Here is a 9,709-nt window from a genome sequence, read left to right as displayed (position 1 = left end):
TCTGTGGGTTCCATGTGTTCAATAATACTCTTTTCTCCATTTTTTTGGGGGGGGTCAGTTTTGGGGCTATTTTTGAGTAACTCTATTTTTATGTTAGTATTCTATTTTTTTTTTTTTTTTTTTTTTTTTTGCGGTGCTGGGGATCAAACCCAGGGCCTTATGCTTGCAAGGCAAGCACTCTACCTACTGAGCTATCTCCCCAGCCCAGTATTCTACTTTTTAAAGTTACACTTCATTTATTACACTCCAATTTAAATGACTGCCCTAAGTTTTACAATGTATGTATCCTTAATTTTTAACAAATTACTTCTCATCTGGTGCAATAACCACACAATCAGTCATCCTTACCATCTTTTGTGCTATTGTTATCACACATGGTAGGTTTACTCAATTATTCTTTGGTATCGCATGGGAGACTGGTTCCAGGACTCATGGAGAATTCCCAAATCTGCAGATGTTCAAGTCCCTTATATAAAATAGCATAATATTTGAATATAATCTATACAATCCTTCTGTATACTTTAATCATTACTAGATAATTTATAATCCTAAAACAATCCTAAAACTTATAATCCTAAACATAATCCTAAAACAATATGAATGTTATATAAATAGTTATACAGTATTATTTAGGGAAAATGAGAAGAAAAAATGTCTATACAAGTTCATTGCAAGCACACCCCCCCCCACCCCCAATATTTTGTCTTAGGCTGGTTGAATTCACAGATGTGGGACCCTTGGATATAGAGGGCCAAGTTCCTGCCACCATCCATAGTTTCAGTTACCTATGGTGAACTGTGGTCTAAAAATATTAAGTGGAAAATTTCAGAAATAAAGTACTGCCAAGTTAAATTGCACCCCATTCTGGGTAGTGTGATGAGATGCATCCCATGCAGGACATGAATCATGCCTTTGTCCAGGGTACCCACACTGTGTGCACTACTCACCTTTCAGCACTTAGTAGCCCTCTTCATCATCAGATCCACTGTGCTCTGTTCAGATAACCCTTATTTTACTCAGTAATGGCCCCAAAGTGCAGGAGTAGTAATGCTGGCAGTTTCATTAAAGTATGTTATTGTTGCTCTATTTTATTATTATTAATATCTTAATATACCTAATTTATAAATTGAAATTTATTACAGTTGTATATGCATGTATAGGAAAAATAGCGCATACATAACTGTACTCATGGTTCTGTATCCACAAATTCAACCAATCTCATTCAGGAAATGCTTTTTAAAAATTGCATCCGTCCCCGACTGGGGATATAGCTCAGTTGATAGAGTGCTTGCCTTGCAAGCACAAGGCTCTGTTCAATCCCCAGTACCTCTCCCCACACAAAATTGCACCTGTACCAATTATATAGCTTTTTCCTTGTCATTATCACCTAAACAATATTGTATAACAACTATTCATATATTATTTACATTGTATTAGGTATTACAAGTAATATAGAGATGATTAAAAGTTTGCAGGTGGGTGTATCTGGGTTCTCCTCAAACACTACTCCACTTCCTAGAACATTTTCTTTCTTTCTTTTTTTTTTTTTTGTAGTGCTGGGGATTTGAACCCAGGGCCTCGTGCTTGCAAGGCGAGCACTCTACCAACTGAACTATACCCCAGCCCAGACTTAAGCATTCTTGAATATTGGTTTTACAGCAGGGTCCTGTAACCAGTGTCCCTTGAATCCTGAGGGACAACTGTGTAGGGTTCAGTACTATCCAAGGTTTCAGGCTTCCTTTGGGAGCCTTGGAACGTATCCCCTGTGGACAAGGAGGACTGCTGGGTATTATGATCTTCACTACACGTTGTGGGTTGTATGTGTGGCAAATATCTTTTCCCAGTCTCCTCTTAATATTTTTTAATGGTTTAAGTGTTGCATGCTTCTTTTTGTTGTTGTTGCTGGTGATTGAACCCAGGAATGTTTAACCCCTGAGCCATGAGCCACATCCCCTGCCCTTTTTATTTTTTATTTTGAGACAGGGTCTTGCTCAGTTGCTTAGAGGCTGGCTAAGTTGCTGAGGCTGGCTTTGAACTTGCAATCTCCAAGCCGCTGGGATTACAGGCGTGTGCCACCATGCCTGGCTCAGTGCTACACAAAATTTTAAAAATTTTTAATCAAAGTATTATTTATATACACTTGAGTGCACAAATCTCAAGTTTATCAGTCATAGATGCAGAGGCATTTTGTAATTCACATGGTCAACCAAGACATAAAACATTTCATCACTCTAGAAAGTGCCCTCCTGTTGCTTCCCACCTGTGAGTCCAGGTGCATCCGTGAATCCGTTCCTCATGTGGCTTACTCTCACACACCCTGGTTGTGACGTCTTCTGGCCTGCGTGTGTGGTAGCGGCTGGGCGGTTGGTGTTCTCCGCTGCTCAGTTTCATTCCATGCAGTGCCGTGTTTAATACGAGTACTTCTATGACTGTGTGTACTCTTGGTGTATTTTCCCTCTCAAGATTGCCAACTGTATGTTCACACGTTAATATTAAATAAATATTCTGTAATTGGCTGGAATTTTTTGTTATGAGCTTTTCATAGTAGGATTGCTTCAAAAAACAGTATTGTTTTATATTTTCTTCATTAAATGGTCATTCTCTTTTAAAAACCTTTTGTATAGCCAGGCGTGGTGGTGCACGCCTATAATCCCAGCAACCTGGGAGGCTAAGGTAGGAGGCTGGCAAGTTCCATGCCGCTCAACGCCAGCTTTAGCAGCATAGCCGGACTTGTTTCAAAATAAAAACAAAAAGGGTGTGGATGTGGTTCAGTGATTAAGCACCCCTGAGTTCAATCCCTGATACCAAAATAAAGCATTTTGCGTGTCATTTTATTGTTTAGTTCTAATTTTACCACATTGTGATTTTAAAGGGTAGTCTGAATAAAATAGATTATTTGGAATTTGTTTTGTAGCCAGTGTTTGTAAATACTTGAGAACAACATAAAAATCTACTTGGATAATACTAGTTAAATGTGAGCCCTTCAATTTTTTTTATGCCCTTACTAATTTTTGTTAATTTTATCAAATTTCCCTCTTTTCATTCTATCCCCCTCATAATTTCTTTTGAGGCTGTGTTTTTAGAGACTTACAATCTTTTCTCTTTCTCAAAAAGGTGACCCTCTTTATTGGGTGATTTTTTTGTTTACTCGAAAGCCTGTTTGTCCAGTAGATTATACTCCACCTCTCCTTTGCTTAGTGTTTGCGCGTATGCTGGCCCCCTCCTCCCAGCCCCAGCCCATTATTAACTTGAAGTATTTTGTGTTCTTAGTTTTTAGGTATATCTCTTATAACAGCACATGACAGAATAGGAAGAATTTTTTCCCCCTTATCTGGGAATCAGGACTGAGGACAAAAGATGTGAAATGCCCCACATTTTACTTTCACGTGGCCAGAAGGAGTTGGGACAGACTCACCAAGAGGCACCACCTCCCGAGGGCCAGCCACTGACTGACCCTGCCCCTATCCTGGGTACAGGGAAGACTTGGTCTGATTTTGTGGAGCCCAAGGGGCAGCCCATGGTCCTTTATAGCCTCCCTGTTCCACGACAGGCGAGAAGCAGAGGGCCCCTGGCGTGTGTGGCACTGGGACGTGGAGCGTTTTAGTGGAGAGTTTTCTGAGGAGTAGCCCTTCCAAGTGGGGAAAAGTCGTGGCTATCCCCACCCCAGTCCAGTTCTCAGCGCCAGGTGGTGCAGCAGAGACCCGGAGGTTGGAGGGAAGGTGGAGCTCTGAGGGTGCCCACCTGGCCACAGGACAGATGCCTTCTCCAGAACGAGTGAGGGGCAGAAATTTCCAGTTACCTCGCTGGGATTGACTCTGTGTCAGAGGGGTCAGGGTGACGGCTGGAACCACTGAACTAGCAGGTGCCCACAGTCACAGGTGGAGCCACGCTGAGTGGAGATCCGTATCAACGGACGTGAGCGTGTTCTCCCCTCCCTCCTTCGTAATGGAAACCAGAAGGACTTGACGTAAAGAACTTGACTTGAAGGATTTGACTGGACTTGACTGGCGTGAAGGAAGCGAGGGAAGATGGTAGTTGCCAGGGCTTGAGGAGTAGGCGCCTGCTTGCTCCACCCAGCTGCTCATGGCTGGACAGCCTGAACTGGGGTCCGGGACACACGGCTCTGAATGTTGTTTCACACTGAAGTTCAAGTGTAGCTTGCATTGTGGCTGGAATAAGACTTTTCTGATAATAGAAAGTGATGGAATATATTGGAGTTTCAACAAGATGTCATTGTGGTGCTGAATAGCCAGTGAGAAAGGAAGGGTGGACACAATTACAGGGCAATCACGGGAGAAAGGAAAGCCATTCGACCTCTACTTAGTGGTGTGAACGAGCATCTTAAATATGTACGTTTGACTTAACAAAGTCTAAATGAAATTTACCTCTCTGTTCTTTCCTTGAAATCACGAGGACTATAGATGGTCATACTCCATCCTCCTATGGGTTATTGTTGCCTAGTAGTTTAGTTTTGCTGTTTTATATTCCCCAAATTTATCTTTATTATTGTTTTATGAATCCAGTGCATGTTAAGAGGTTCCCACCTTCCTGAAGGATAATCCTCAGTTGTTGTTTTTCAGTGAGCATCTATGAATGGCGTATTCTGAGTTTCCATTTTCTGAAAACATCTCCATTTTGTTGTTGCATGATAGTTGATCAGGGTATAAAATCTGGGTTGACAGTGATTTTCCATTACTACTTTGTAGGCATTAGTCCATTGTCATCTGATATCTGTTTGTATCACAGCTGTCTCACACTTTTAATCTCAAACTTTTCCTTTGATGTTTGTTTGTCTTTTTCTCTGACTGCTTTTAGGATTTCCTCATTGTTTTTGGTGTTCTATAATTTCACATATTTTTATGTGTAGATTTACCTTTATTTAGCTTATTCAGGACATTTGCTTCTTGAGTATCCATTCTTGAAATTTGCTAGTCATTCTTTTAAAAACATTTCTTTTCTCTTAACTTCTTAATCACTTCCTAGTTAAGAGTATAAGTATTCCTAGTCTATGATTATAACATCACTTCTCCATCCATCATTTTCTTTCTCTGTATTTCATTCTGGGTTCTTTTTTCATTTATATTTGATTTAATTACCGTCAGGCCTCTGTATTTGTGGGTTTGGATATAAAATATTTGTACTGAATGTACAAACTTTTTTCTTGTCCATTGTTCCCTAAACAATATAGTATAACAACTATTTATATAGTATTTACTTTGTGTCATATATTATAAGCAATCTAGGGATGATTTAAAATATACAGGAATATGTGCACAGTTTGTATAAATACTGTGCTATTTTATATCAGGCACTTGATCATCTGCCCTCAGATGGTATCTGGGGGAAGTTGGACTTCCCAGTGGATACCAGTGGACAATCATAATTATTTTTCAGCTGTATCAGGTTATGTTCTTTAACCAGGCCATTAAGTTAAAAAACAAAACAAAACTTTTTTTTTTGGTGACTTTACTAATGTTTTTGGTACTGGGGATTGAACCCAGGGGCACTCACCACTGAGCCATGTCTCCAGCCCTTTAAAAAATTTTTATTTAGAGACAGGGTCTAGCTAAGTTGCTAAGACTGGTTTTGAATTCTTGATCCTCCTGCCTTAGCCTCCCAAGCTGCTGGGATTACAGGCATGTGCCACCATGCCCAGCTTTACTCTTTAAAAAAAAAAAAAAATTGTTGTTTTTTAGTTGTCAATGAACATTTATTTTATTTATTTATATGTGGTGCTGAGCATTGAACTCAGTGCCTTACCCATGCTAGGCAAGCACTCTGCCACTGAGCCACAATCCCAGCCCATGACTTTACTCTTATTTCTAGAGATTCCACTGGTTCCTTTTTCAAATGGTATTTCCTTTTTCATAGTGTCTTAATTTTTCTTAAGGTTTGGTCATTTCAGTTGACTGCTTTTTTCATATTGCTCCTACCACTTTATGCCCTGTGTTAGATTTATACTATATAAACATTTCCATGTTATATTCTCTTTGGGAGTATTTTACATGAATTTGAGTTCTTGGACTTGTAACCCTGCGCTTGTCTTCTCATTAATGGTGGTTTTATTCCTTGTGGTTTTGCAATATGTGATTGTGAGTTTTATATTGAGCAGGGCTTGTGGTCTGGATTGTGGGATGGTTCCTCCTATTTTTGAGTTTGCTTCAGCCAGAAACCTCAAGTGCTATCATTGGCTTCTGTCCATTTTTTAATGTCAGTTTATCAGCCCTGTTGATAATGTAAATTTGAACCCAAACCTGGGGTACTAGCTATGGTCTTGATTTCTCAAGGAAGATATGGCCCCCACCATGGCCAGTGCCCAGTCTGAGACAGGCAAGCATTTGTCATCTGTGGCAGCTGTGCAGTCACACTGCTCAGATCTCAGTCCAAGCACTTGCCATTTGGCTGTGGAGTGCAGGTGACCACAGGTCTGGCTGTGAGCACCCTTGGGAAATGCTTCAGTTTTCATGCTCTTCTTGGGCATCACCAGCCAAGGACTGAGTGCAGGGCTTGGCCACTGCTGCCCAACATTGGAGTCCCCAGTGGGCAGTGTTTGCCTTGGGGTTCCATCTGAATGGTTGTAGCTCTGCCAGGGCTGCATCCTGCACTGCTTCTGTCCCTGCCTTGCTTCCCTGCCTCTTCCTTTCACAGATATTGTGGCTGAAGATTTGGTCTGTGAAATCCTGCTTCCTCCTCCTGTTGTCTTCCATAGCTTCATTCCCCAACACGTTTGCACTTCAGACTGTCTCAGCATCTGCTTCCCGAGGACCCAACTTCGTATCATCTTTTGGCACTAGGACGTGTGCTTCTGAACCTGCATTTGGTGACCTTGAGGTCTTCAAGGGCTTCATGTGAGTGGCCATGGCCTGTATGCCCTTCTTACCCCATCCCAGCTGGACACAGTAGTGACTTGTATGTTTACAACTTGGGCCTACAGTTTGTCTTCATTTTGAGGGTATAGGTTTTCCCTTGATTTCTTTTTATTTTTGTATTTGAATTTGTTTAGTAAATCCTATTCATAATTTCCAGATGTTTGTATCAGTAGTGTGTTTGGGTCATAAAATCCACAGCATTTGCATTTATTACCTTTTTGGCTAAAATTTTTTTTTCTTCTTTTTTTATTTTTTTGTGGTGCTGGGGATCAAACCCAGGGCCTTGTGCTTGCAAGGCAAGCACTCTACCAACTGAGCTATATCCCCAGCCCACATGGCTAAAATTTTTATAAGACAGAAGTTAAGTGTATGTTTAATGTCTAAACTGTGCTTTCAATGTTGGTAAATAATCATGTATAAACCACTTAATTTTCTGGGTTAAAAGAAACTTGACAATTAAAATCAGGGACTCCACTATATATCAGTCAAGGTATAAAGGCCTCCTTATGCATTATAAGCCTAGTGCCTCCTTTTTAAATGGACAACTTTTACAGACATTTACAAAGTATGGGAGGGTCTGACCAGTCAACAGATGGAGTCTGAGTAGGGGTCTGTGGGAAAAGCAGGGGAGGCATCACTTCCAGCTGCAGAGATCAAGGGAGCCAGGTTATGCTTTGAGCCAAGGCCTATGGGGAAGTGGACTGTGTCAGTTGGGCCAGAGATGAAGGGAGGGTGGACATTGCCTGCAGTGGGAACAGCGCATGCAAAGACAGGGAACATATGGTGCTCTGGGGAGGGCTGGTCATTCCGATTGTGTAGAGAGTGAGATGCACGTGGACAGGGGGAAGGGAGAATAAGGAAGCAGCCCCCATGAGGGGGCTGTGCTGAAGTTTGGATTTTAACCAGCAGGTGATTAAGATTTCCCGGAGGCCTTTAAACCAGAAAGCAATAGTGATCCGATTTCCTAGTTAGAAAGGTAACCCTGGGCTGGGGAGATAGCTCAGTTGGTAGAGTGCTTGCCTTGGAAGCACAAGGCCCTGGGTTCGATCCCCAGCACCGGGGGCGCGGGGGAAGGTAACCCTGGGGCAGTGTGAAGGATGAACTGGGGGATCAAGGGGATGGAGTCATAGACTTGAGATCCGAGGCCTCCAGCAAACCTTCAGTGATGTGGAAGAATGACCAGTGAAGGACAGAAAACGTGGCAAGGATGATCTCTAGAGATCTTGATGCTGTCGAAAGGTTTGGAATGTGGCTTGACCCATCTCGTCTTGAATGTGACAATGATGAAGTGCTGTCACCCAACAATGGAAGAATGGGAAGGGATGGGGCCATCTTTGGAAGCTTCGGGAATGAGAACAAAATTGTAAAACCTGAAGGTAGAGATGGATGTCAAGAGCAGGCAGACAGCAGATGAGTATCTCTTGATAGGCAACAGAGGGTAGCTGAGACAAAGGAATGACTGGGAGTGACAAGCCCCAAGTGTCCTCATTTTGGCATAAGTTATTTTAGTGCCACATATCAGTGTCCCAGGGAGTGTTGGCCTGGGCTTAGGGAAGTGACCAGAGTCGCCCTGAGACTGGAGCATTTAGAAAGCTGAATCATCGTCCCCACAGATGTCATTGAATCCCTAGAGCCTGTGAATGTATTACCTCACATGGCAGAAGGGACTTTGCAGATGTGGTTACATTAGGACCTTGACAGGCTGGGGATGTGGCTCAGTGTTTTCTTAGCGTGTTCCCTTCCCCCAAGAAAAAGTAGGATCTTGAGAGGGAGAGATTATCTTGGTGGGATCAATGCAATCAGGTCTTTATGAAAGGGAGGCAAGATCAAAGTCAGAAAAAGGGGACATGGCAAGGGAAGCAGAGGTTGTTGTAGTTCCCTTTGGAGGAAGGGGCCATGAGCTAAGGGGTGTAGGTGGCTTCGAGAAGTTGGAAATGGAAGGGCACAGATTCTCCCCTGGAGACTTCAGCAGGAACATAACTTTACTGACCTCTCTATTTTAGCTCCAAAAGACTCAGTTTGGACTTCTGACCTCTGGAACCACAAGACGTATTTGTGTGAGTTTAAGCCACTAAGTGTGTGGCAGTTTACCAGCCCTGACAGATGAACCCAGGAAGGATGGCCATGCTTTGGGCTAGCGTTTCCAGGGGTGGGGCAGTGCAGGCCCTCCTTCCATGGTCTGGTCTCCCACCTCCTCCTGGATGGCTGAAGTTCTGATGTAGTGAGGTACACCCAAACCCAATACTGAGGATCCTCCATTTGGGCAACCATGGCCAGGGCTTCTAGGCATGACATTGATTCCTGCACATGGAGAGTGGGCGTGAGGGTAGGAGGGGCAGGGAGGAGTGGAGGGCAAGCCCCAGCCGGCTTCCACGTACAGGACATGTCCAACAAGGGAGATGGGCCAGCGTGCAGGAGAGGGATCAGGTTGGTATCACCCCTCTCCACCATGGCCTGGAAGAGCCACCAACGTCTCTTCTCCACATCTGACTCCCAAGTCTTCTATGGAGAAAATGAAAGTGAATTTTGCATTTCATGTTCTTAAAGGCCACCAGAGGGACTCAGATCATACCGTAGGCATCACTGGTCCTCTGCCTACCACCCAGCCAAGAAAAGATGAGGACAAAATAGCCAACATCCATTTTCTTTTATACTTTGCACTTTTCCTCCCAGACTTCCTATCTGCATGCACAATACCAAATTAAAACCAAATTACATAAGCCTTGTTTATATTCCGATGCAGTGTGATTTAATGTGTTTTGATTGTCCTTCCAATGTCAGTTTATCTCCAAGGACTCAAACTGCTCTGGGATCTCCCATTCCTACTTCTCAAAGGCAGT

This window comes from Sciurus vulgaris (assembly GCF_902686455.1).
Source record: "Sciurus vulgaris genome assembly, chromosome: 8".
Lineage (NCBI taxonomy): Eukaryota > Metazoa > Chordata > Mammalia > Rodentia > Sciuridae > Sciurus > Sciurus vulgaris.
This window is presented reverse-complemented; position numbering follows the sequence as displayed.